At 40.2% G+C, this 8,683-nt stretch overlaps 1 protein-coding gene across 1 annotated transcript in view; it reads left to right on the top strand.

Moving 5' to 3' along the window:
* The first annotated feature begins 4,913 nt into the window (after positions 1 to 4,913).
* Positions 4,914 to 8,683, top strand: part of slc19a1 (solute carrier family 19 member 1) — a 69,956-nt gene continuing 66,186 nt past the window's right edge. The window contains exon 1 of the mRNA XM_034174389.1: positions 4,914 to 4,959. The gene's annotated coding sequence lies outside the window, so the exon portion shown is untranslated. The remainder of the gene's footprint in view (positions 4,960 to 8,683) is intronic.

Here is an 8,683-nt window from a genome sequence, read left to right as displayed (position 1 = left end):
GTTCTCCAGATTCTCTGAATCTTCTGATTATATTATGGACTGTAGACGATGGAATCCTTAAAATCCTTGCAAATGAACATTCAGAAACATTGTTCTTAAACTGTTGGACTATTTTTTTCATGCAGTTGTTCACAAGTGGTGCTCCTTGCCCCATCTTTGCTTGTGATGGCTGAGACTTTTGGGGATGCTCCTTTTATACCCAATCATGAGTGTCCTCACTTCCAAACCTTATTGAGTGACGGGCCGACGGCACCAAGTGATCGGACACAATGCAGGATTCAGGTCTCAGCTTCAGAGTTCAATGTCAGGACTTGCGTGAGTCGGTACACCAAAAAGACAGTCCAAAAATATCAACAGTAACTGAAGCATTTGGCAGAGACAGAATCCAGAAACAGGCAGACAGGTCGATACACGATAAGCAAAACAGGACTGTGAAAACTCTGAAGACAAACGCTCGAATGAGGCACAAGGCACAACAATCTCGCAAGTGGAGAGAGGAAGCAGGTTTGACGAATAAAGGGGATGTGATCAAGGTAAATGCACCGCAGGTGTGTGAGGAAAGATCCAGAAAGGGCGTGGCCACAGGAAGGGCAGACAGGAGGGAACGCCCAACACCAAACAACACAAAGAAATCCAGCCACCAAAACCCCAGTGCAAAACTAAATGCATACCCAAGCAATAAACAATAACCCCCCCAACACACAACACACCACACACCACACACACACACACACACCACACCACACACACCACACACACACACACACACACACACACACACACACACACACACACCCAATCATGACAATTGAGTGTTGTTAGAAGGAAAGGTGATGTAACACAGTGGTAAACATACCACTGTCCCAGCTTTTTTTGAAAAGCGTTGCAGGCATCCATTTCAAAATGAGCAAATATTTGCACAAAAACAATAAAGTTTATCAGTTTGAACATTAAATGTCTTTGTGGTGTATTCAGTTGGATATAGGTTGAAGAGGATTTGCAAATCATTGTACTCTGTTTTTATTTACATTTTACACAATGTCCCAACTTCATTGGAATTGGCGGTTGTACAGTGGATCGTATTTGTATAAAACCTAGAAGCTCAACTCTACTGAGATGCAATCTGTGCAGTATCTTAAACTGGATTAGACTATGCCTTAGACAGAGTGAGGATGAGTGAATACGCTGTACAGTATGCTCTCAAATCTCAGCTGTAAACTCAATATTGAGATCCTGCTCCCACACAGATTTAATTTTGTCCAAGGAAGACATATCCTTAGCCTGCAATGTTTTAGATAATTTTGCAATGTTGCCTTGACACTATATTGGACTAGGTCCCAGTCCAATATAGTGTCAAGTGTGTCCTTGCCTGAAATATGTGGAAACAAGTAGTGATTTCTGGCAAACCTTCGGGCCTGAAGGTATCTAAAGTAATGTGTTCTTGGTACAACATGATCCTACTGAGGTTTTCAAATGTTACAAAGATGGCCATCTGAGAACAGTCACTAAAAAGATCAGACCTTATTGTGCCATACTTGAAATCCTGCATCACTCTGAGGTACAGGAAAAAGATGGTTAGCAGACAAGGTCATATGCCCACATGTAAATATCGAAATTAAAATGTTTCTGAACTGGAACCAAACTCAAAGAGACTCTTTAGCAGCCCAATTTTTTTTATGCTGTTACCTTTTAGGGCAGGCAGTGGAGAGCACATTAGAGAAATGGGACAGGTGTCAGGATAAGAAAACACTTCCTTATATGCCAAGTAGGACCCCTCTTGCTTTTGTACATTGAGATCCAATAAATTAACTTGGCATATTTTGCTGACCAGTCATAAAAAATAAAGTTGGGTAAACCTAGCCCTCCCATTGATTTGGGCATTTCCCAGAGAGATCTCTTGGTCTGGGGGTGGGCCCATGCCACATAAAAGAGGAAATATGGGTATTAAGTTCCTGAAAGAAAGATTTAGGTAAGAAAAAATTTGATCAATTGCAATACGAGATCTGTTAGAAAAGTATTGTACCTTTTTATTTTTTCAAAAACTATATGGATTTGAATCACGTGTGATTGCGTTCAGACAAGCTTGAACCTTCGTGCGCATGCGTGGGTTTTTCCACACCTGTCCTGTTGCGTCATTCGCCTGTGGGCAGGCTTTGAGTGAGCACTGCTCCACCCCTCTCGTCGTTGTTTCATTGCGAGGAAATGGCGGAATGATTTGGGCTTTTTTTCCATCAGAATTTTTTTCAGAAACTGTTAGAGACAGGCAGCTGGAAACCATTCGAAAATGTATCTGGCTTTCGGTGAAAATTTTACGGGCTTCACAGAGAATAAGGAGTGTTACTACAGCTTTAAGGACGGCCCACAATGGCGCACGGTGCGCCGCGCTCCGAGCCGCCATCGAGAGGCAGAAACCACCACATCATTTCTAAACAGATGGCTGTGTGGAGCCGGGACCGTCGTGTGCAATTTCTCTGGTTATCACAAAGCTGGACATCAGCCTTTTCTGGCAGATTTCACTTTTAACAAGCGATTTTGTCATGAAAGCCGCGCGCGGGAGGCTTCGCGGTCACGACCGATTCGCTGATGAAGCGAGACAAAGGAACCCTCCAGTTCGGGACATGCCCAGCTCTCCACAATTTCTCTTAGACTCACTCGACTGGTAAGCACTGGAAAGCCGAGATAGGCATGTCCCACTTTCCTCTAACACTCCGAAACGGAGGTGTTCCTTGTCTCGCTTCATCAGCGAATCGGTCGTGACGCCGAAGGATGGTAATGGATTAGATATGTAGAGAAGAAGATCATCCACATATAAGGAGGTCTTATGGATAGATCACTCCCGTCGTGATCCCATCAATGCCCCCCTCCACCCTGAGTGCGATAGCCAAAGGCTCAATATATTAGCTTCAAGCCGCTGTGAGAGAATTTTAGTCAAAATTTATAGTCAGACAGAGAATACTACGTGGCCTATAGACAGCACAGTCCAGGGGGTCTTTCCCTTTTTTTTTTTTAGGAAGAATCGAGATTACTGCCTGAGTCATTGGGGTATAGTAATTGTTTTTTGTAATTATTTCTTTAAAAACTAAACAACGGATAGAACTATAGACAAAGGATATACTAGAGGGATTATTGTGGCTCTATTGAAATATCACTATTATAGATGAATATGGGACTGAGTCAAGGGGATGGAAGGTAATAGTATACAATGAATGTTTGTGAGTGCAGTGGTATAAATAGTTCACAGAATGAAATATTCTTTGCAATGGATGAATGAAAAACATTAATTATTTGTTTTATATACAACAGCTAAATCAATCTTTGTTAGGGTTCTCGCTAGTGCAGTTGAGCATAGGGGGCCCTATGCTGTGATTTGGCTCCCCTATGTTGTGATTTGAGCCCCAATGCTGTGATTTAACCAACATAGGGGGGCTTTTCTCTTTTTTTTCTATTTTAAAGGACAGTCGCACATTATTTAATGTCCCAGTTAGCAACACAAATTGGCCCTCAAAATGCAGGAAACAGTGTTTCAGAGGGTTATAAATTTCAAAGTTTTTTGGGGGGGGATGCCACTGAACCTTCCTACAATGCTTGCGCCTAAAACTTTTGTCACGCAGGTATGCCCTGGTAAGTTCCCCCCTATACTGTGAAAAAATCCTAGTGAGAACCCTGCTTGTCATTTGATTGGTGGATGGTATGTCATGTGATATTAATTATTCATCCCATTTCCCATTGTGTTCAATTTACCATGCAATTTTGGTTACATTTACCATGCAAATTCGGTTCTATATGTTTTGTACCATTGCACGCTCACACTAGCGGCGATGCCACTTAGCCTAAAAACAAACATTGGTGTTTTATTGATGGTGCTCATTCTTCTAATACAAAAACAAATCCAGTTTTTGCTATTTTTCGCTGGACTGAGGAAAGCCAACGGCAGTCTATACATGAAGACGTCAAAACATGGCATCAGGTAATAATAATAATACATTTTATTTGTATTGCACCTTACATTTCAAAGAAATCTCAAAGTGCTAGGTACGGACCACATCACCTCACTGAATGGAATATTCCATTCAACTCAGCTGCACCTCGTTGAAGGGAACAGTCCATCTTTCACTTCATGAAATATTCTTACCATTGCACTCATAAACATTCATTATTTGTATAATATAACTCCTAACAATCCTGATGATGTAGTCAGAAAAAATGGGGGCCAATTCTGATGTAAGTCAAAGAAAAGTCTCAAGATAAGTATAATGTTCCATTCACTCTATTTGGGATATGGGATGTGGCAAGGAAAGGGGTTGAGATAACATTGATGTGGGTTTCATTGCAGAGGTATCCCAACAAATGAGAAGGTGGATAGGTTGGACACAAAAGCTATCACAAATGAAACCACAGACATCAGTATCAATCTTTCCAAAGCAGAGGGCAAGTGTATTGCATAGAGGGAAATTAACTTACAATTGCAAAAATGCTGGGAGTAGGAGACGAAGGGTAGGCACTTATTTTCAATAACTAGTAGAGCGACAGATTCAGTAAATAGTTGTATAAGAGGGTGGAAAAGTCACTATTTGGTTCCATATGTTTATATGGATGAAGTCACTATTGCTAGACTGAGAACTGGTCATACTTTCTTGAACAGTACTCTCTTCCTATTCGGAAAACATCAGGATGGACTATGTTTTGGAATGTCCACATCCAGAGACAGTGCAGCATGTTCTCATGTATTGTAATAAATATTCAAGAGAAAGGCAAGAGTTTCTTTCAGAATTTAGAAGAACAGGCCTAAAAGAAGATTCTGTTGGAAGTATTTTAGACATAGTCAAGTGGGAGAGTACTGCTATAACAAACTGATGCAGAAGGTGGCAGCAATGCAACAATGAGGATGCCACAGCTGCCGTTAAACGGTATAGAAGAGAAAGAAGAAGTAGAATCACCGACGCGTGTGATGCGCACGAGGTATTCCAGTAAATTACATAAATTGTAATTAAATATCCTTAAATCGAATTGTTGTGCTGAAATGCTGCTGTGGCGTGTTGGAAATGAGCTGTAAAGTTCAGTGTGTAAAGGTTGTGTTATGGTTTGGTGGATTGTTTGTGAGCTCGCTAGCTAGCTGTGTAAGTTGTGAGCCACTAAACGATTATCGCTTCACTTGAGAGTTTAGTAGTCATACTCTCACGCGCATCACTAGCTTAGTTTGTGGCAAGCTAAAAGTGGAGTCGACGCTCTCGTTTTGGCCGAACAACTATACAGTTTTTGTATATTCTATGTTAGTACGCGCCCGCGGTCAATGTGCTTGATGAATTCCTGCGCAAAAAGTAGTTCCCAGAGACTGCGTTTTCATGGGTAAGAAAAAACATAAGGCGTATATTTGGCACAAGAATTTGTGTAGCTCGTGTGTTTTTACGCCTGAATGATCGTAAATCCATATACTCACACTCATCCAGCAGCATCTTTTCATGTCTGCAAATTCAGCGCTGCGTCAGGCGGAAGTAGTCCGGCGAACTATCCCACAATTCCAAAATAGCAGAGATGTCGCTTCAGCGAGAGTGGCGCACGAAGCGCAGTGTTAAGTAGTTTATGCAACAATGCTAGTTTAATTGTACTGTCTATTGGGCTGTTTTGTTAAACTGCCTTTCATTTTGGATTTGGATTTATTTTGTAGAATTCATACAGCAAAAATAAAATAAAAAAAAATACAGGTACAAATAAAACTGGGGATAACAGCGTAAAACACTTGTTTCCAATGTTTGTATCACATCATGTTCTTTAGCTAATCAAGAATAGGGATGGGTATTGATAAGATTTTATTGATTCCCTTATCAATACCTCTTGTGAATTTTCTGTGTACAAAAAGTAGGCTTTGCAGATTTTCTATGTCAACAACATTTTATTGAGTCTTAAAGTAAATAAATGTGAAATTGGTCACTGGATCCTTGATCTCTAGACATAAATAAAAATGAGTAAAATCTGTACATGGTCACTGGATCCTAGATTTCTGGGACAGGTTCATCGAGGAGTCGGCAATACCTTGTTTGGGACATTGTTTTGGTGATTAGGGATGTCCTTTGATATTGTAATAAATATTCTAGAGAAAGGCAAGATCTTAACCCCGAATTTAGAACAGGCCTGAAAGAAGCTTCTGTTGGAAGTATTTTAGACATAGAATCAGCAGGTTAGGTGAATAGGAAACTTTAGAATTGTCCACGTCTCCCATGTAAAAGAGATCTTGATCTCAATGGGACAAACCTGGTTAAATGAAGATTAAATTAAAGTGGGAGGGGGAAGTCTTGGCTTTTTAAATACTTGAAAGCCGCTGGACTCGAGGATTTAGTACTGCTATAACAGACTGATGCAGTAGGTGGCAACAATAAGGATTCCAGCTGCCATTAAACGCCACAGAAGAGTACGTACGTTTGGTTTATATCACAGGAGTGCGTTTTGAGGCCAGAGCGAATTTCTGCAGTCACAAAATGGCTCAAGAAACCTAAAAAAATGTATAAAAGTACTTAATTTACTCATATTTGTTGTCAGTCTGAGTAAATTGTCGGACTAGGACCCATTGATTGTGCAGTTAAACTTGTTTCCTCACCAGAACGTGTGCAAGGGTTTGTTTTATGCCAAAGGAGCACATTTCTGCATTCACAAAATGCCTCAAGAAACCACAAAAAAAAAATGCATAAAAGTACTTAATTTACTCATATTTGTTGTCCGTCTGGGTAAATCTTTGGACTCGTTCCCATTGATTGTGCAGCTATTCTTGTTTCCTCAGCAGAGTGTGCATGAGACAAAAACAAATGTGTGTTTGTCATGGCAAGTAACCAGCTAGCGCCGACATAATGTGAGTTAAAGAATTACCGATAAGGGAATCGTTAAGTAAAAAGGCTATTGATATCAGTGGATCAAATCATTTCTTATCGATTCTTAACAGGAACCGGTTTTCGATACGTATCCCTAATAAAGAATTGATTTGGATTCAGTAAAACAGGTCAGTTTTAGGTTTGCTTATCCACAGATTTTCTTTCTTGTTATTAAGCACAGTGGTTTTTAAACCTGGTCCTCACACCTCTGTTCTACACACGTCAGGTCAGCGAGCATGAATGAATGAACTTTGTTGCTGTACCTTTGAACATGTATGAAATGCATTGTGCAATTTCAAAACTCAAAACTGGAAACCGGAAACAAACAAAAACAATAAACAGTCACATTCAACTCAAAGCAAACTGTAGTGAGTGAAGTCACCCCACTGCGAACGCGCCCCAGTCACCCCAGTCCAGGTGAAGTCACCCCACTTTTTTTCTGTGAACTCAGCCCAGTGTGTGCTTCTTATATTTCAGTCATTTGTCACCCCACTTCATTTAGGTGAGGTCACCTTCACCTACAACCCCTGGCAAAAATTATGGAATCACCGGCCTCAGAGGATGTTCATTCAGTTGTTTAATTTTGTAGAAAAAAAAAGCAGATCACAGACATGACACAAAACTAAAGACATTTCAAAAGGCAACTTTCTGGCTTTAAGAAACACTATAAGAAATCAGGAAAAAAAATTGTGGCAGTCAGTAACGGTTACTTTTTTAGACAAAGCAGAGGGAAAAAATGGAATCACTCAATTCTGAGGAAAAAATTATGGAATCATGAAAAACAAAAGAACGCTCCAACACATCACTAGTATTTTGTTGCACCACCTCTGGCTTTTATAACAGCTTGTACTTGCTCCAGAGTTTAGACACAGCTGACTGAACAACCAACATCTTTTGCAACATTGCGTCATGATTTACCCTCTTTTAAGAGTTTGATAATCCTCTCCTTTGTTTCAATTGACATCTTTCGTGTTGGAGCCATGATTCATGTCAGTCCACTTGGTGCAACAGCTCTCCAAGGTGTGATCACTCCTTTTTAGATGCAGACTAACGAGCAGATCTGATTTGATGCAGGTGTTAGTTTTGGGGATGACAATTTACAGGGTGATTCCATAATTTATTCCTCAGAATTGAGTGAGTCCATATTTTTTTTCCCCTCTGCTTGGTCTAAAAAAGTAACCGTTACTGACTGCCACAATTTTTTTTCCTGATTTCTTATAGTGTTTCTTAAAGCCAGAAAGTTGCCATATGAAATGACTTTAGTTTTGTGTCATGTCTGTGATCTGCTTTTTTTCTACAAAATTAAACAACTGAATGAACATTCTCCGAGGCCGGTGATTCCATAATTTTTGCCAGGGGTTGTACGTCTGTGTTTGTTATATTTCTGTCACGGGACTGGAATTTTTTCCCTGATTGCAGGAGCTATTATAGTTAGCTATGATACATGTAGAAGCATCAAGTGATTTCTAAATTGGGTATGTGTGGCACTGTGTTGAACACCTGCAATCTAAATGATGTAAATTACTAGTGTATTTATCACAGTGGTTAATTATTACTCACCACAGTGGTTACAAGATACACTGAACAATTTAACAGTTTCTGGTACATCTACCAAGATGTTGTTTTGTAGAACAGTCTGGTCTTATTTTGTTAAAAACAGGCATATTCATTGTCGCAGTAGCAGTTCCAGTTATTGCATTACAGGGAACCTGTAGAGGCTGACGTTTGGCGTTCTTCGCTGCTATCTCACTTATTTCATGGGTTAAAGTTCTCTGTCACTGCGACGGATTTCCGTCATTTGGAAAATTTAACCACACATACAC

The sequence above is a fragment of the Thalassophryne amazonica genome, chromosome 1, assembly GCF_902500255.1.
Source record: "Thalassophryne amazonica chromosome 1, fThaAma1.1, whole genome shotgun sequence".
Classification (NCBI taxonomy): Eukaryota; Metazoa; Chordata; class Actinopteri; order Batrachoidiformes; family Batrachoididae; genus Thalassophryne; species Thalassophryne amazonica.
The sequence above is the reverse complement of the archived record's forward strand: the minus strand, read 5'-3'. Positions and strand labels throughout refer to the sequence as shown.